This window comes from Hirundo rustica, chromosome 17, assembly GCF_015227805.2.
Source record: "Hirundo rustica isolate bHirRus1 chromosome 17, bHirRus1.pri.v3, whole genome shotgun sequence".
Lineage (NCBI taxonomy): Eukaryota > Metazoa > Chordata > Aves > Passeriformes > Hirundinidae > Hirundo > Hirundo rustica.
In genome coordinates, this window is record NC_053466.1 from 9,427,364 (window position 1) to 9,447,008 (window position 19,645).

General features: G+C 50.3%; 1 long non-coding RNA gene across 1 annotated transcript in view; it reads left to right on the top strand.

Moving 5' to 3' along the window:
- LOC120760720 (uncharacterized) overlaps nt 1-11,716 on the top strand; it is a 30,615-nt gene extending 18,899 nt beyond the window's left edge. Inside the window, exon 2 of the long non-coding RNA XR_005703447.2 lies at nt 10,238-11,716. This is a non-coding gene — a long non-coding RNA (uncharacterized LOC120760720). The remainder of the gene's footprint in view (nt 1-10,237) is intronic.
- Nucleotides 11,717-19,645: the final 7,929 nt, after the last annotated feature.

Below are 19,645 nucleotides of genomic sequence, written 5' to 3' on the forward strand. Positions count from 1 at the left end.
AGCTCAGCTGGGAGCTGTGTTCCCTGTCCCTGGCAGCTTGTTACTGGTTTATTGTCTGAAACTGGGACGGGGAGCTGCTGGGCAACTGTCAAGACCTAGCAAAAGTCAATAGTTTTATTTTCCTTTTAGCAGAGGTGCCTCTGAACCTCCCTTCGAGGCTGGTTTCATGTCCAGAAGCAGATCCCCAGCGCTCCTTAGCACACTCCAAGGCTCTGAAATGCCTTCTGTGGTGGGCAGTGCGTCTGATGAGAGCTGATGTGGTTTTGCACTGCTCCCTGCTGTTTCCCTGGGCCCCAGGAGAAGGAGTGGAGCTTAACTGGTCATGTTCCACTTATCTCCAGCTGTTGAAACATCCTTCTCCAGGTGATGAGGAAATATATTTTTAAGACTTGAGGCCTTGCTCTTTGCCAAGGGTATCGTGTCCATTTATCTTCCCTTAAAATGTTCTTTGTGTTTAATCTCTCAGTTCATCTCCACAACACCCAGTTCCAGACTCAGCAGTAGGGGATGGAAAAGTGCTCTGCACCAAAGTGACTTTTTGGAGCTGGGGTTTATTGAAAATTAGTCATGAATGATAAAATAAAAACTTTGCAGAGAACCAGTGCTCCCATGGGAATTCTGGGAAGTGCTCTCCTGAGCTCCAATCTCATTTGTGGTGCTCTTTTGATATTTGCTGGCACTCCATGAGGCCTGGCAAGCTCACAGGAACTGACAGAGGATTCTTCATGGAAATGTGGACCCAGGTGATGTCTTCAGCCTGGTGGAGTTACGGATTGGGGCAAAATGCAGAGGAGAAATCTCTGTGCCAGGACAGAACTGGTTGTGCTGTCACTGTTTTGGAGATACCTGCAAGGTCTGGGAGAGGATCCATGGCCTGAGAACTGCATCCACAGTTTGAGGAACAGTCTATGACGAGATGCTGGACGGGAAGCTCCCTCTGTGTTCGGGAGAAATCGAGCTGTCAATGGGAAGCTCCTAACGCTGGACTCGCGGTTCAGCCTGTTGCTCTGGAAACCTCAAATCATATTTGAGGTGGCAGTAGCGCTAAATCCCAGCAAATGTCATCTCCTGTCGGGTGGTGGCCTCATTTGTGAGAGGAGACAAAGCTCCCCCAGCCTGCTCACCTTGCTGGTGGGAAGCAGATCCTCCCTTTGCCTTTGCCTCCTCCTGCGTGGAGCACTCGCCGCTCGTTTAGAGGAACGGAGAGACATAATTAGTGTTTATGAAACACTTGGGGATTGTGTAAAACAAATCATAAAAAAGGGGAGCTCTGCCAGAGTGCTGACAATATTTACACAACATCTGAAGCCTGCCTGTGTTGGACTCCATCATAAGGAAATCCGTGCAGGTGCCAGGAGTTGAGCAACTGTTGAATGCATCCTTCTGGCTGGGCCTTGCCATCCACGAATCCTGTGGGAACGCTCGGTGCTTGAAGCTCAGACGTAATGTTCCTGCTGGTTATCATCCAAAGCTCTCCGAAGGGGGAGACCACCTCACTGCTGCCTGTCTGGAGCTGGGATGATGGATCCTCAGGGAAGCCGAAGAATTTGAGGATTGCGAAAGCGCTTTAAATTCACAAAGCTCTCTTTGCCTTGTTCTCAGTTTTCTGCTCTCGGCTTTCCCTCCTCCTGCTCTGAGGAGTGGCGGGGTGGGGAGGGGTTTAAATCTTCCCCTGGAACAAATTCCCGGAGTTTCCTTCCGCAGTGTCCTTCTCGTTTTAGGTGGCACCTCCTGCTCTCTAGGAGGAGGCTGCATCTTCCATGAGTTCAAAGGCTAAACACTGGAGATCATTTCTGCCTTCCTTTAAAACCTGGGATGGAAAGGCTGCTCAGGGATACCAGCAGCACCTCAGAGCTGATTCCTGCCCGTCAGGATGAGCCCTTGGATTCAGCATCCTCGTGGTACATTGGGATGCCTGATGCCCCACGGCAGAGCTGTGCCCAGGGTGGGATGAGCACGTCCCAGGCTCTTGCAGAGGGAGGATTCTCACTGCTCCCTGAGCTCCCTGGGTTTGAACATCCTGTTTCACCTGGACATTCCATGGGAGCCAGCTGCTGCCTTTCCCAGCTGATAGGCCTTCTCTCCTGGGAGGACCTTCCCCCGAGATGGGGCCATACTGCGGGGTCAGCTTTGGCACCAGGAAAAGGCTTTTTCAGGAAGGATGGGCGATGGGATTTTAGGATCCTTGGGGGAAATGCAGCCAGGATTGATGTGCTGCTTGCTTCTTGTGCCTGAACTGCCCAGAATTCCATCTTTTTTTCCCTATTCCTGTGCTCAGTGCTGCTTGCCTGGATCTAATGCTCAGCTGTCTGCTTCAGGTATCACCTGAGTGTTCATCAGTGACTTCCTTCACCCAGTCACACGTTTGGGGTGACTTTCAGACGAGTGCTGGCTATCAGCCAGCCAAGCACGGAATATCCCTACATTTAATAGCATTTTGGGGATCAAATCAGATCCTTTTCAGCCCTAGCACGCTCTTGTGCAAACACCAGCGGGCCAGCAGCAAGATGTCCTTCAAAAAACATCTCGCAGATGAAAGACAAGAAGTCCCTCTGCTCCTGAAGGGTGGAGTTTGACACTTGTCAAAGGCCACGGGAGATGGTGGGAAGGAGGAAAAGGGCTGGTGCTTGCAAATTCCTCTGGTCTTTGAGCTCACTCCTAGGATTTAAATGCAGGAATATGGTTTGGTTTAGCTGGAGGAGATTTATGGCTTTTGGAGGAGATGGGCTCAGCAGATCTGAAACCCCTTTTGAATTTCAAACCAACAAATGCTGAACATGTTTTATTATCTTTTAATTGAATGGTGTCCTGTATCTCCCGTGGAGTGCAGGTAAGTGCCTGGACTATTGAGGCACTGTTGTGTTGTATTGATCACGGGGATAAATCATGAGGGACGTGGAATGAAATAAATTCATTCCTTCTGTACGTTTTGGTAAGTTCCTTAAGAATGAGGAAGCTCTCCCTTCCTGGAATTTCAAATGCCTTTGGATGTTTGATCGCATCCCATGCGAGACCAAGTGGTGTGTTTTGGCTCTGCATTCAGGGGTTTTTTTTGCATTTCTTGAAGTTATTAGAGAAGCACAAAGTCCTGGCAAGAAGTAGATTTCTTTACATCCTGCCTAATGCTGAAACTCCTGTCTGGGTTTCCAAATTTTAGTGGAAACAAGACTAATGTCCATTTTAACAGAAATAGAAGTTGGACCAAGGCACTTTCTGCTCTTCTGTGTGTGGGGAGGGTGGGAATTGAGAGGGAAAAAGCAAGTGAGGCTCAGCAGCATTTCTAATCAAATCCATGGTCTGATGATTGTCTTAATTTCAATTAGTGAAAACCTCCTCCAAGAGGCTGAGGCCAGCTGCAGATGCTCCAGGGAATTCAGAGCCTCCTCCTCTCTGAAAGCTGGAAGGAACCTGCTGGAAGCACCGATCTGATGGATGGTGCTGGGCGTGTGATGGCAATGCAGGCTTGCAGTGGGAGTTGCTGATAGATGGTGCTGAAATGGACTGGAGCAATCTTTCACCCATAGCTGGATGGCACTGTTAAAAACACCAGAAACTGAGTGACGGCTCAAGTCCATTCTTAACAGGCAGGGAAAGCAGGAAGGTTTAAGCAGAGCGGACTGAGGGATGTTTCTTGTTTCATTAGTCAGGATTTGCTGTTAAAATGCTGTTGGCTTAAAATTCATTGCCTTTAACTTCCCTGGAAATTCATTGGCTTCAGTGGGAATGAAGGACAGAGATGGGAAAATCCCCCCAAGCTGTGAAACTCAGGGAAGCCGCAGCTCCACGCCAGCATTTAAGAATTTCCCTCAGAAAGGCTCTTCCACGCACTGGGTGAATGTTTTAATCATGAGCTAGGACACAACAATGATTCCAGAGGGTTCGGTGTGTGGAAGGCCTGGCTCACCAGGATAAATTGGGATTTCAGGCCAGGGCCTCCGAGCTCATCTGTGTTTCTCTGTATGGCTCTCATACAGGAGCTGTTCTGCCTCTGAAAACACTCCTGGAAATGTTTTCAGTGCATCAGGAGCTCCTGTGGATCACAGCTTTAGGTCTGACTGTCCAGCTTTGACCCCAGGATCTCTTCCCACTAAACACTGGCACAGTGCTGCTTGTCTTCATTAAAATAAATTAGTAAAAACTTTGATTGTGTGGTCTTAGGCTCTGGTTTAGTCTCTTCAACTGAACCCCCACCACTCCCTGTCAGTAGCTGCTTCAGTGACTCACATTGGGCAGAATCAGAAATTCTTAATTTGTCAGACAGAAGGGTTTTACTGATTGCTGGTTTTCTACTGCTTTCCCCATCCTTCCTCACCTTGAAGACAGGGGAAATCCCAAAACAAAATAATATAATCTCAGAGTTTTACAGCAGAAATTACATCTGAGGCACTGAATGTGACTTGGGGGTATCCCTTGGGCACCATGGGTGTCAGTTCTTACAACACACCAAACTCAGTGGCATTTCTTAACAAGAATGGGGATATAAATGTTTGTGAATGATCACACAGCAGTTGTGTTAGCTCTGAAATGGACTTCACTCTGTATGAAATCCTGTGAAATATTTAGACAGAGCTTCTGAGCTGGTCTTCCTTGGAGAGAAGCTTTGCACTTCTACAGGAATTGGTGTTTTTGTTTCTTCACTGATGTTTATTGCCTTTACATTCTCTGGTTTTCTCTCCTCCCTGGCACTTTTCACACCTTGTCTCGATAATCTGCTGCTGGTTTATTTAATAACTTTTTGGCTTTAATTGAATTAAACCTTCATGGATGAAGAATTGGATGAAACCTTTGCTAAGCCTCTCCCTGTGGCAGGGGGTTGGAGCTGAGGAGTCTTTAAGGTCCCTTCCAAGCCAAACCATCCCATGATAACTCTCAATCCTAAAAGCTTGGCATCTACAACTGCTCAAGCAGGTGCTGCTCTCTGCTCTGCCTGGATAATTGCATTTCAGCAATCCTTTCACACCCTGAAATCCCTTAATGCACTTCACAGCCTTGCTGTGCTTAACGCACCTGAATCCCTCTGCTGCAATGATCTCCTCACCTCTGTCATGCTCATCATTATTCATGAGGCTGATGGCAGGGCCGTATCGGTATTTTCTAGGTGTTACCCAAGCCCTCAGCCCTGCAGGCCACGTTCTGATCTCCTGACTTAGAGCAAGGAGTCTTTGTCCCACAGAAGGAGCGAGAATTGTGAAATGAGCTCTGCTCGGTGAGATCAGTGATTTACTGCGCTGAAAAGCATTTTAAAGATAAAGTCAGCTTCAGGAGTTGGGCACAGACGATTTGTGGCACAGATAATTTGAATCCATGTGCTAATCACTGGTTCATTTTCAGGTACACGGCCACACTGCTGTTATTAGAGTGGAGTACATGTAGCAGCACCCCTGGTGCCTTTAGGACTTGCTGTTACAGTTTTGTGACAAAGTTAATTAGGCACCATACGAATTTCTAGGTTCGTTGAAGAAAATCAGAGCTAGTTATCTCTAGAGATGCTTCCAAACTGCCCCTCCAGAGGTGAAAGGGTTGGCTTGGTCCAACTTTGTCTCGGCGGTCCCAGAGATCACAGAGGCAGGGGGGTCTCTTAGCTAATTTAGAGTAATTGAGCTGTGAGCATTTTGAACCGTGAGAGAGCTAGAGAAACAAAGCTTTGAAGCCCCTGTGATATCGGTACTTTAAACAACAAAAAAATACTCACCCAGGATATCCATATCATGGATGGGGAAAGCGTCTCTGTCCAGGGAGAAGCTTCTTTCCTGTGACTGTGCTCTGGTGCTTGTACTGGTCTTGTTCACAGTCAGGTTTCGTCCCTGACAGAGGATTTGTCTTTTCCTGCTGGGTTGGCAAATGCTTTTGTGGGGCTGCAGCTTCCCCCCGAAGCTTTCTGGGACCTCCAGACGAAGGCAGAGGTTGCAGCAGAGCTGTTGCAGGCAGCGGGCAGGAGGCTTGGCCCGGTGCACTAAAAGCTGGGTGTGAGCTCCGGCAGGTGACTGCCCACCAGGAGACTGCCCCGAGGCTGTTAATTGATTCCCCTCCCTGCCCCAAATGAAGATGGTTGCATTAAGAGAGCAGTTGGCTCTGCCACTTGACCCAGAGAAGCATTTCCATTAAGATGCAGGATGTGTATCCCTGGAGGAGCAGATGGTTCCTGCCTGCCGCAGAGAACAAAGAGCTGCTCTCCTGACGCAAATGCCACGGGCTGAGCCAGGTGGGTGTTGCTCTCCACGGGGCTTTGCCTCTGTAGGAGAAGCAGAGGAACACTCAAGGGGCTCTGAGGAAGAGCTGTACCACTCAAGATGTTTTATTTGTTACCTGACTTCACTGGGAGCTCTTTTCTTGCGTTTCTGTCTCAAGGCTCAGTGCTGCTGGGGAAAGAAAGACCAGATGCTCCCTGTTTATACAGGCTTTACTGAAGTGTTTTCTTTTGTTTGGAGGATCCTCTTTGAAGCTAGAAATGAAAATAGCTTTGATTGCTGCCTCTTAGGTAATTTTGAAGCAGTGGGGTTAGGGGAAGGTGTCCAAAGTTTAATCGGGGGTCCCATATCTCTCTCTGGAGAGCTGCAGGAGATGGGAATTTGCTGCAAGAGCAGCTGTGGGGGTGAGGATGGGGGAATTGTGCTTTTTTGAGTGTCCTCTGGTAAAGCACCATTTGGGGAACACCCTGCCAGAGTGGGGTGCCCAACCAGCTCTGAGTCTGAATAAGAAACTTCTGGACCGTCTAACATTTGAGTTTTCTCACGTGACTTAACACTAGAGCCTTGAGATGGATTGTGATGCTGTTTGTACCCTCTTTGAACGAAACCTCTCCCTGTGCCTTTGCTGTGAGCCAGGACCTGTCCTCCTTTCTGTGTGGGGTACACCTGGAGCCTGATACTGGTGGTGTTTCCTCCAGCTGCAGCAATCCTGGGCATCCCTGCTCTGCTCAGTAGCCCGAGCCACGAGTCACAGAACGGGCTGGGGAGAACAGAGGAGTATTGAAAAACACGTCATTAAAAGCGGAGATGTTCAAAGAAGCTGGGTCTGAGAATCCAAGTGCAGTGCCCTGGTGTTTGTGCTGCATCCATGGCCGCTCTGATTGCCCTTCCATGGATGCAGTTTATCCCTGGGTTTGTCCTCTGTCACCATCGGGGTGGCACAGATGGAAGCAGGGCAGTTGTGATGGGAAGAAGCCCAGGTGGGTGCTGGTGTCCTTGGCAGCAGGTCTGCTCCCCAGGCTCTTGCTTTAAGCCCCTCTCTTTGGATATAAATCCCCTCTTGGGAGCTCTGCTTTCGCAGGGCTCCAGTTCCAAGCTGGTTTAAGGTGTTTGCTTTTCATCTATCACCTGGGAATTCTGTGCTGGCAGGGGAGATGGAAGGGCTGTGGGTGAGCTGGAGCTTGGCATGCCTGCCTGGGGCCCTGTGCTGCCTGTGAGGAAATGTCTGCTCCCTCCCAGCTGTGGGAGGAGGGAGAGGAAAACACCTTGGCCTGTCTGTGCCAGCTGCAAGCCTGGCAAAGTGCTGAGAGCTGCTGGAGCTGTGCTCTGGGGAGGGCCCTGTGCCAGGCTCATCTGCCCCCCGTTCCCCTTCATTCCAGGCACCTGAAAGATGTTTCTCCTCCTTCCCAGAGGTCTTCACCAGCTGGCTGGCAGCAGGGATCCGCAACCAGCACAGTTTTACCTCAAAGGTGACCCCAGGTTGTTTGGGCTGGGCATTGGCAGGGTTGAGATCTGGATGGGATTCAGGGCCAGCCCGTCCCTGTCCTGAAGGGTTTGGTCTTTTCTCACCCTCTCAAAAGCCTGGCGACAGCAGGGACTCGGCTGAGGTCACGTAGCTGCTTTTATGGCAGAGGAGGGGAGCCTGTGTGAAGGGCCAGCAGGAGCTGGGAGACGGGATTGCAAATAAATCCCCTTATTCCTCCTGCCCCCAGCATTTCCCCGGCAGATCAGCAGCTTCAGGAGGTGCTGCGAGCATCTCCTCTCCTCTCCTCTCCTTCCTGGTTGCTCTGCGTGGCTGGCAAAGGCTCAGGGAACGTGGCAGTGACAAGCAGGGCTGTTTGAAGCCAGCTTTCCCTGGGCATCCTCTCGCTCCACCTCCAGCCTTCACTGAGCAGAGCTCGGGAACAAAGCACATTTTCTGCCCTTTGCAGGGCTCTGCCTCGCACAAGAACGAGCTTGCAGAAACCCATGTTCCTGGCAGGGGCTGGGAAGTGGGTGGGATAGCACAAACGGGCTGGAGATGGAGAAACCCAGCCTCAGAAAGGAACTTTCACTCTGTCCTGCCATGCCTCAGGCAGGGATTTGGATCTGAGGAGTAGATCCTGCATCAAAGTTTGGAAGAAATGCATAAAGCTGGGAGATCTGGGGAGCAGCGAGAGGGTAGCCTGAGGCTCAGCTCTGTGCTTAGGCGCTGTACAACTGGCAGTACAGGTCTGGCTCTGCAGAGCTCTTGTTCTCCCTGCTGCTCCTCCTGGCTGGAATTTCTGCTGGCTGCACACAGGTTCATGTCAGGGAGGGTTTTCCTCTTGTCACTCAAGAGAACCTGTGCTTGGATCTGGGGTGTTTGTGGATCTCCAGAGCTGGCTGAGGGGTGAAGAACCTGGGTTTTCCACACACCCTGGCTCTGAGCCCCGTCCTGCACTCAGGTCAGATGAACAAGGTCATGGTCCAGCCCTGTCTAACAGGGAATTATGCATTCCAGGGGAAATGTGGATGATTTGGGGGTGCCAAGGTGCTGCCAGCTGGCAGAAGAAAGACAAGGATGTGATGCTTTCCCTGTTTCTTGCTTAAAGTCAGGGGTACAGGAAAGGGAAGCTAAAAATAACCTTAAAATAGCCTAAATCCAGGGATTCACCCCTTCCTCTGGTCTTACAGGACCAGAGCACAAGATAACAGGCACAAACCAAAACCCTAATCCTGTGTCCCCACTTTTCCTTGTGCAGCATTTTGCCATTCAGCAGGCCCCAAGGTGAAGCTGACCCATTCCACACTGAGGGAAGGATGTCAGAAAAGTGCTACCATGGAATCAAATTCACCCTGATCCTTTCTGGAGGAGCCGAGAATGGCGACAGCCAAAAGGAACTGGAGTTTTTTGCTCCTCCTGAGTTTCCTTGGGGTCTTTGAGTGGGAAAGCGACTTTGCCTGGGGTGGTTCCCTCCCTCTTCTGTCATTTTTAGTCCCTTGGCATTAATATGGATTATTTCAAAGAGTAAATTGCGGTTGTCTTGAATGCAAATAATATTTGGGAATATAACACTCGAACTGCAGAGAGAAATTTGGATCTGTGTGTGTATGGAAAAGCCACGTCCAGGAGAGAAGGCCTGGGATGGTTTTCAGCATGGGAACTCCTGCTAGGTTAGAATAGGGGTTTGTTCTTGCTGGGGGTAAATCTCGAGTCTTCCAACAGAATAGGATTCAGTTCGGATTTAATCTGTTCTCTTAACATTTATTCTGGAATTACCCTGCCATGAATCTGGAGGAACAAAGGGATCGTTTAGAGTTCAGTGGGGATCACATAATGCTGATACTGCTAGAATTAAATAGAAACTCAGAGGCAGGGGATCTTTTTGGGCCTGCCTGCTGTGGAAATAGAGCAAGTCATCAAAACAGGCTGAAAGAACAGGCAAAACCATGCATGTGATAGGTCTGACTGCTGCTACAATCCCTGGGACAAGGCCTAGGTTGTACTGTAGGCAAGCATTCAAGGTGTTTAAAACCAAGCAACCAGTACCCAGATGGTTGTTGGAACATGGTACAACGATGGAGGAGTCTCTGGGTCTTAGAAAACCTCCTTGTGCAGGGAAGCAGATCCTGAGAGTCCTTCTCACTGTCCTTCTGCCCAGAGCAAACCCTTTTTAAAATTATGTGTTATTTCATCTCGCTGCATGTACGAGCTGTGCTTCTGACCCAGCTATCAGATCTGGCAAGCCTGGGGGACACTTTCACCCCTGGATCCCTTCCCAGCCCCTCCCTTCAGCCCAGGCAACACCTGGCTGTGCTTGCAGAGCCTCCAGTGCTCGTGGTCCTCAGCCCCTGACCTCCCCGGAGAGCCGGCAGAGGGAAAGGTGGGAAAGGTGGAGGCACATCCCCAGCCTCCAGCATCGTTCCAGCTCCCCTCCCTCAGGCAGAGCTGATGCTCCTCCAGTTGTGGTGCCTGTTGTGGCACCGTTTGAGGCTGAAGGGACGGAGGGCTTTTGAGGGGACGCAGCCTGGGGCGATGGTTTTGAAGGGGTTGGCTCATTTTTCTTTGGGGATCCTGGTTTGTGCAGGATGGAATTCTCGCCGCTCGGGAAGGGATTAACAGCACGAGGTTTGGTTCCTTGCCGGCTCTGTCAGAGAGCAGGTGGGAAGGAGACTTTAATGCGAGATTTAACGAGGTGCCAAAAGTCACTGCTGCGGGAGGCGAGGCCGCGAGTTGGTCTGAGAAGAGATGAGTCCGCTCAGGGAGGAGCGGATGAAGGTACGGGGCAGGTTCCAGGCCGTTATCCCGCCGTCGTGCAGCGAGCCCCGGGTGCTGCCAGCATCCCCGGGTGTCTGCCCCGCGCGTCCCCGCTGGAACGCGCATCCCCAGGTGTCCGATCGGGTGTCCCCGCTGGAACGCGCATCGCCGGGTGTCCGATCGGGTGTCCCCGCTGGAACGCGCATCCCCGGGTGTCCGCTCCGCGCGTCCCCGCTGGAACGCGCATCCCGGGGTGTCCTCTCCGCGTGTCCCCGCTGGAACGCGCGTCCCCGGGTGTCCTCTCCGCGTGTCCCCGCTGGAACGTGCATCCCCGGGTGTCCTCTCCGCGTGTCCCCGCTGGAACGCGCGTCCCCGGGTGTCCGATCGGGTGTCCCCGCTGGAACGCGCATCCCGGGGTGTCCGCTCGGCGTGTCCCCGCTGGAACGCGCATCCCCGGGTGTCCACTCCGAGTGTCCCCGCTGGAACGCACATCCCGGGGTGTCCGATCGGGTGTCCCCGCTGGAACGCGCATCCCGGGGTGTCCGATCGGGTGTCCCCGCTGGAACGCGCATCCCCGGGTGTCCGCTCCGCCCGTCCCCGTTGGAACGCGCATCCCCAGGTGATGCCAGCTCCGCGTGTCCCCGCTGGAACGCGCATCCCCGGGCTGCAGCGGGAGCGGCGGCCGCGAGAGGGCACTGGAAGGATGCGGATTTCGGGGCTGGTCCCAAACCATCCAGAGGCTGGATTACCCGGGAACAGAGCTTCTTCTCCTCTCCCCTTCCTTCTGAATCATAAATCAGCGCGTTGGAGCTCGGCGCAAGGCTAGAAAGGCCCAGCATCACTGCTTCATGATGATTTTTCTTTCCTACCGGGGGACTTTTTTTCCCTGCAGCTTTCACGGGTCTGTTGAATTTTACTCATCTTTCTTCAGTCCTGTTGAGAGTCCAGGGAACAATCTGGTTCCTGTATCCTGAATTCCAGAGATAAGGCCCCGAACTGAGACAAAACGGGCACACAGACGAGACAACTTCAAAATTGTATTTCGTGTATTTTTTCCTGGTTGAGAGGTCACAATTTCTGCCTCGTTTCCCTGAATTTATTTCAAGCACTTGGTTTCCTAGTCCCAAAGGGTGACAGGGAGTGGTTTCCCTAAGAATTATTGTCTTCCCTGTGATGGAGGGTGCTGCAGGAGCAAATCCTCCTCCTTCAACTGACTGTCAGAGGAAATTCGGGGACAGTTTGAAATTGAAATGCTTCTTTTGCCCTTTCACTTTGGCCTTATACTTATCCTGACTCAATTTGGTTCCGATTTTTGGGCTGCACGTTAAAGTAAATAATTAAAAAAATGTATCTTGGAATACCTCAGAATTTCCATTCTGCAAAATATCTCAATATCTGACTTTTTTTTTTCCTTTCAACCTGAAATCAGTTGGAAATTAAATCAACAGCCTGGCATCTCTTTCAGAGAGGGAATCCTGTTTTCCGATCTCCTCCTGGCCCTGGCGTTCTGATGTTGCTGGTGTGTTGAACTGGGACAGTGTTCCTAGGAATTTCTCTTGCTTCATCTTGCTTCATCCTCTTCCTGTGCCGAGGCCAAGGCAAACCTCGGTGCAGTTTGAGCACTGATCCACGCTTTGAGATCGGCAGATGGGAAGCCTCAAGGAATATTTTATCTGGCAGAAGATTTTTGTCTTTGAATAAGAGCCCGTGAGCTGGGGGTGGAGCAAGGTTGTTGATGAGAATTTGCAGGTAGAGAGAGAGAGAGCGACAATAATTTTTTGACCTTCAAGTATGAAATGTATTGAGAGCTGCACTAAACCGTGCAGTCCTTCAAGCGAAATAGCAGCTTAGTGCTAAACCGGATAATAAATATAATAACAGCAAAATTAATAATTCTATAAAATATAATTAATAGCAACATTTATATTAATTTGTAATTATATATTTATGTATATAAATATGTTATATTTATATACGTAAATATATATTTACATATATAATACTTATTTTTACGAATACATTTATATGTTCATATAAATATATATATATTTAGATAGATAGGTATAGATTTATTTATATAAGCATATAATTATACTATTTATTTATTTATAATTATCGATAGACTAACTTTATCATTATTAATAGCAAAATAGAATTAATTTAAAAGCCCGGAGGGGTGAGGGTGTGGAGCCCGAATCCCGGCCCGGTGCCGGCAGTTCTGCTCCTTCCCCTGCGGATGGCAGTGCTCTGACTGCTAACCCCGCTCTGCTCCGCTCTGCACCTCTCGGAACGGCTCAGGATCTGCGAGGGGGAGAAACGCCCCGCGTGCTTTGCCCTGGGAGCTCCAGGACGAGCTGTGGAAGGAGCTGCTTGGAGCCCCTGTGCTCGAGAGTTCTCCCTTTCCTCACTTTTCCACCCAGTTCCGAGGGTTTGTCCCTGGCTGCAGGCTGGCGTACGGGAATCTCCTGGCCTGGAGATTTGTTAGTGATCTGTGTCGTCCTTTAAAGCTTCCAGGAGAAACTCCTGGGGATCAGCAACCAGCAGGAGAGCAGCTGGTGCTCCAGGGAAGGCAATCCCTGCAGGACGGGCTCTTCCCAGGAGGGTCCCACCGGAGAGAATTACCCTGTTGACCACCCCTTTAATCATCTTTAAATGCGCTGAGTTTGTTCCAGCAAAAATCCAGCACTCAGCCTGGAGAAGGTTCCTCAAGCTGCTCAATTTGTTAAAAACTGAAAGCACAAATAACCTCTGGAGATTTTTTTTTTTTTTTCGTGGATCTTCAATTCCAAGTCTGAAATGTCTCTCTCTTCGTACAGTCATTTATCAAATAACGTAACATTAAAGCAACACCCATTTCTGGTAATAAACCAAGAAATGGGACTTTTGCTTGCAAAATAGGATGAAGCTTTGATAATTTAATAATAACTATTAAAAAAGGGTGGTTTTTTTTCTCAGTTGGCAAAACCCAGCCCTCCCTGAGAAGTGGCAAATAATCAACTGAAGAGAAGACAGAGCCTGCTCTGAGCTGTGAGGTTTAAATCAAAACATGCACACTTAAAAAATATATATATATATTTCATGGTTTTAGAGGCCCTGTAAAGGAGGAAGAGCGATTCATCTGCCTTGGGTTTAGGGTGGTGGCTTGGGCTGTTCAAAGAGACAGCACGTGTGTGGGAATACTCCCCTGGAAAACGAAGAGATCCCCGCATCAAAGCGGGAACCTGCAAACGTGTGTTGCATAAAGGGGGAAATTCCAGGCATTCTTGGGGAAATTGCAACTTCTCCAGTGCAGGGCCGAGCCCGTGAAGGCCGGTTGGCCACGGTGGGAGCGTGTGTCCAGGGCTGGAGGGAGATGAGGAGAGGGACGGGGGCTCGGCGCGCTCCTGTGCGAGGAGGGATGGAGGAACTCGCCGTTCCTCCCGGCGCGGTGTCGCAGTCATGCTGATACCCACAGCCCCACCGGGCCGTCAGCTCTTCACAGAGACCCCACCAGCGCTGCGGGGCTCACGGGTGAGAGAGAGGCAGCAGCGTTTGAGCTGTTAATTGGATGGGTAAGCTCCTCTCTCCTGAGGGCCGAGATGAACTTCCCACTGACCCCAGAAATGGTTTCTGGAGGCTGGAACGGAGCCCAGGGTGCTCAGGGCAGGTGCCTTTGACCAGCTCTTGCTGCGCTTCACAGAGCTGCTGGGCTGGGGGTGCTTCCCGGCTCGCCAGGGGGATTTGGTGAGAAAAGGAAGGATGGGATCCCAGCCTTGCAGGAATCAGGGGTGTCTCAGCTCCCACGGGATCTCCCAGCCTGATCCCTCGGGGCAGTAATCAGCTGCTGCTGTCCAGAAGAATCTTTTGACTCTCCTTTTGGGGGGAAAGGGGAGGTTTTTGTCAAAGCAGAATTGGGCAGCTCTTGGCTCTGCTTCAGGCCATTGCTGCCTCCTCAGCTCATCCCTGCAGCCACCTCCATCACCCTGAGTCTGCTGGCAGAGCTGCAGTGAAACTCAAAATTCCCTTAATTCCCCCTCGGACCACCCAGTGGAGTCCAGCTGGATGGGAGTGGACAAGGAGCCCTGGGAGGAGGGAGCTGTGTCCATGGTGGGAGCGGGTGGCAAAGGAGACAATCAGGCTCAAAGGCGCCCTGCGGATGCTGGAGATGGGTATGTAGGATTGGAGCGGCTCAGGGCTGTCTTTTATCTATTAGCAGCCATTTTATCTGCCTTTGGGAAGGCAGGGTCACCTCCCAGGTGAATTGTCTTTGTCTTGGGACATTCTTGGTCATGTGGTGCTAGAAGTGCTTGTTCCTCTGTGCAGTCCCTGCTGTGGGAGCCTTACTGCCACCTGTGCTGAGTATTCCCCAAAATCTGTCAAACCACTGGGTTTAAACCAGTGACAGCTGTCAGGCAAGCCTTAATGCAGAGCTGGTCCACGTCCTCCACCTCCCCTGTGGCCTCCCTGCTCTTTTTAGGGCTCCTTTTCTTACTCTTTGGTGTTTGAAAGTCTCCAAAACTCAACGTCTGGAGCTGGAGAGCAGCTCACACGCTTCGACAGACGAATGATGTCCCTCTTTGTCTGTTCACTGCAAAAATATTCCCCTGCCTTCCTCGCCTTCATCTGTCCAGTAGCTTTAAGTGGCTTTCCAAATGTGTTTATCTGGAATTCTTTACATTTTTACCCTCCATCCCATGCCTGGGAAGCGACCGGGCCCTTGGATGCTGGAATCAGAGCTTAATGCCGGTCTGGTGTGCAGAGTTATCTAGAGGAGATGATCCTGTTGAAGGAAGAAGAGCACAGAAATCGGTGCCCCCGGTGAGAATGCAGGTGATAAACGTACCCTGCGAGCACATTCCTGCTCCGTGTGCCCCGGCACCGCTCACCGATCCCTCCTAGGAGGAAGGAGAGGGAAGCAGGGAGCTGTAAATTACAGCTCGGCTTAATTGGCTGGCTCAGGTACAGGAGGCTGGGCTTGGGAATACACAAAATATCTTTATGTAAAAGAAGTGGTTCTTAGCAGGGGATGCAGTGAAATGGGGGTTTCAAGCAGTTGGTGTCTTGTGGTTGGATCCTCTGGTGTCTGAGAAGGTGCAAACTCCAACTGAAGCTTTTCCTGCCGTTGGGGCTTTCTTAATATTCCTCCCTCCCCTGTGGATTCTCCGGTGTCTAATAATATTCCTAATAAGCTGCAACGTGAGCTCAACTATTTCTTTCAGTGTGGGGCATTAATAGGTCTCAGGGCACGGGAGAGGGCCCTATTTTCATAAAACTTGTAGGAACTGCAAGACCTCTGCCCCTTCCACCAAGCTGGGTTGGAATTGGCCAACAAATTTGGAAGTTATTGGAGACGGGGGAGATGAGTATGTTTGTTTTATTTATATTTTATATATGTATCCCACGTGCAGACTGACTGCAGAAACCTCATTTCTTAAGAGACCGAGCTCAGACCTTATGTTTTGCCTCTCTATTGTAATAAACCGTGTCTCCTTTTATTTACCCACCTGTAGGATTTGATGATTTCCCCTTTCCCCCCGGTCCTCCGTTTCCCCATATCCTGTTCCCAGAAGGGCTGGGGCCCTTCCCAAGGGATGCTTTCGTGCTGTTCCCCAGGAGGGCTGCCCTGAAGGACGCACGTTTGTAGGTGCACGTGTGTCGCGCCGCGTTGTTCGCTCAGCAGCGAGAGGGAAAGGGATACCCAGAGAGAGCCTGCTCTGGCCTTCCCCAAAACCACTTCGGATTTGTGGGGTTGCTTTTCCATCTGTCAAAGGCTCCTATATCCCCACGAGGGGGAAAAAAACCCCTTTAACGATGCAAAAATAAGAGCGGCGGGAGGATTTTCGATACGTTTAGCTCAGGAGGCCGCTTTGGCTGAATTGGAAAGGATCTTTCTTTTGGGGACCCGTGCTTTTGACGACACCTGAACACCCGGAATTTGAACCCCCCGAGCTGCTCTGCTTTCAGCGCTCCCCCAGCCCGTGTGCGCACACAAATTATCCCCTCGCGCACGCAGCGCTGCGTCCTTGCTTCCCTCTCCCAGCATTCCAGCCTCCTTGGGTTGACCTTGTCTCTCTCAGTGATTTAGGTTTTAGAGAAGGAATGGGTAAGGATTTGCTTTGACATTTAAAGGCAATCCAGGTAATTGATAGCACTGGCAGCGTCCATCTCTCCCCCCATATATCTGCACAACAGTATCTATTTTTGACGTAGCTGACACGCCATTTCCTTTGGCAGCCCAGGGGCGGCTCATCTTTAAATTAAACTCGTCTCCGACCCCTCCAATCTGCGAGCTGTGCAGAGGCAGACACGGGTGGGGTATTTCATCTGGAGACTGTGCAGGCATATTCCAGCAGGGTGATGTATTATCAAAAGGGCTCTGCGTTGCTGCTAGCTGGAACCAAAACAAGCTCTAAAGTATTAACTAATGACATGGGAAGTCCCTTAGGTATCTAATCACCTTTAATGTTCAGATTTAGAAGACAACTTTAAAGGAAGAAAAAGAGATTAGCGGGTCAGGTCAGAGCACCCCTTCCCCCCTCCCTCCGCCCCCAAAATACAATTGGCTTTTTAAAGTCAAAACCAGATTCATATTTCACCTCATCAGTAAATACACCATTAAAACCCCAGCCTCGGAGCTTGCATCTTGGAGCAAAGCTTTGCTCACGTTTGGAGGGGTCTGAACCTTTGTCTTGCATCAAAAGCAATGATGGGCTGGGGGGGTCTGGAAAACAAACAGAAAAGCCACCCTTTGTGAGGTTTGAGGTGAGGTTTGGCGCTGCCTGGCTGTAGGAATAGAAAACCCCTGCGATGTTTCAGCTGTAGATTCCCAGGTTTCCACGCCTGTAAAACGCTTGGTCTCAGAAGTGTGTGGCTCTAATCCCTGTTTTCCTCATGCCAGAGCTCCTTACCTGGACAGAGGTGCTGTAGGACATTCCTGTCTCCTATAGGAAGTCTGTTTGGGGGGAAGGAAATACTGCTTTGGCCTCCCAAGGCTCAGGCCAGCATGTGGCTTGCAGAGCTGGCTCTGTGGGTGGAAAAAAACCCAAAAAACCAACCCATAACCTCATAAGAAAAGGAAAGGTGTTGTCAGTAAATTCACTTTCCTGCCTGGATGTGGACCCAGCTGTGTTCCTCTGACTTGGGGCAGAGGATTTCAGCCCTGGGCTGCACACAGTGGGCCAGTTCCTGCCTCCCACATCAGTCCCTCTCCAGCTTTGAGGGAGAGAGGTGAAATTTGTTCTCACCTGGGAACGTTGCTGTTTACAGCAGGAGAAGCTCTGCCTTCCAGAGCTGCTTCTCCAGCTTCACATCGGGATTTCCAAGGAAGCTGAGCAAGTTTTGGCATCCCAAGCCCTGCTGAACTTTGTGCAATGTGGATTTTTGTGCTGTTCTGAGACTTCCTGGCAGCAGCACACAAGAGCTCAGCATTCGCCACATGCCTCAGCGACTTTGGATGCAAATATAAAATTTGCAGGTATTAAAGTGATTTCCAACCCTGGATTTCACTGATTTTTTTTTTTTTTTTTTTCCTTCTAGTTGTGCTTTGGCATCTGTGCTAGAGATTTGGGCTTCCTGGAATTTTTTTCTTCATTCCTTACTTTTTAAAAGGTGGCTTGCAATTCTAAACCCTCCAGTATTTCCCTCAAATTAATGGAACCTGGAGATGCTCGGCCTCCCTTTGAGTCAGGTTCAAACTTAAATCCTGAATTAACACAAAATCTGATTTCTTTCCCTTGTCCTCATTCTTTGACATTCTTCAGAGACTGTTTAGGTACAAACCAAATAATTTGCTCATATCCTTTTATGGTTTTCATGAGAAAAAGTTTACTTAATCAGCTTAAATTGTTATTCCTTTTTTTTCCTTTTTTTTTTTGAGAGTATAATCTTAAGGTAAGAGTTGATACTTCTGAAATACAGAGAATAAAGTAAATCAGATTGGGAGCTGGCCAATTCTAGGCAAGTGTGATGGGGAGAAATCAGACCTAGTGCCTTTTAGTCTCTATTTAAAATTTTTAAAAAGCCACAACATCACCCTCAACAAAAGCTGTGGAATTGTATCCGAGGTTCTGCATCCATCCAGGGATCGTGACGGCGACAGAAGTCAGTGGAGCTCTGCTCTCATCTCATTTGTTAGGATGTCACCTCTCCAGACATATTTATAATTTTGCAGCTTGTGGTTCCCAATCATTTATTCCTGTTAGATAAATACACGGCCGTGGGCTTTGGTGACATCATGGTAAACCGAGGGAGTGAAGGCTGAGGACTTTGGCATTGTGTGGCTTTGTCTGGCAGCTTTCCCCACGCTTGTGTGGTCACCCCTGCTGGATGGTTCCAGTGGGAGATGATCCTGGGATAAAGTGGGGAGGGTTTGTGTTTCCTTCTCCCTTTTTTCTCTTAGACTGGCGTTGGTGGTGCGGTACCAGCTGATGGTCAGTGCACCCAAAGGGACTCTATAAAGAGCTGGAGATTCCTCTTGGGACAGGAATTGAGGATTTTGGCAGTCAGCACCCAAATTCGGAAGTAGAATGGGGGAAATAGTGCAGTTTCAGATGTTTGGTTTTGTTTCTTTAATGCCTTGTGCCCACGTGGATCTGGCACAGAGATGGAAAGGACCCTTTATCCCCTTCACCTACAAAACGAGTGCATTAAATCAGATATTTCAATGGAGAACAGCAGGCGAGAATCCCTTTGTGGGTACATATCTCCACAGCTCTGGGAAGAGGCTGGGGGACCGCAGGTGAGAAATGAGCCCTGCCAGTGGGAATGCCCCCCTGAGCCAACCCTGCCGTGCCCTGTGCTCGCCGCCCTTCCCTCGGGCGGCACAGCTGGAGCCAGGCACCGAGCGCGGGCTGGCACAGCTGCCGCTGCCCTCGCACCCTGCTGCAGCTCAGCCTCTTTCCGTCCTCGCTTTGCATCACTCGAGCCCAAACTGCGGCGGCGGGGATTGGAGGGGCAGGGAGGTGATGGTGCCCAGCCACGTGAAAGGGCTCCTGCAGGAGAGCTGGGTGGGCAGCGGCTCTGCTCCACGGCCAAAGGGAGATCCCATGGGCGGGGGAGGAACAGAGGGAGGCCAAGGCAGGAGAGGCTCTGAGGAAAGTGTCCAGGCAGCTTCCCAGCTGCATTCACCAGCTGTTGCTTTTCCTTGATGCTGCTTGGAGGTCTCGGACTGCAGCTCTGCCCTTGCCTTGCCAACCTGACTCTAAGGAACATGGACTGTTCCAGTGGGAAGGCACCAATCTTCCTCAGGGTCTTCTCTTAC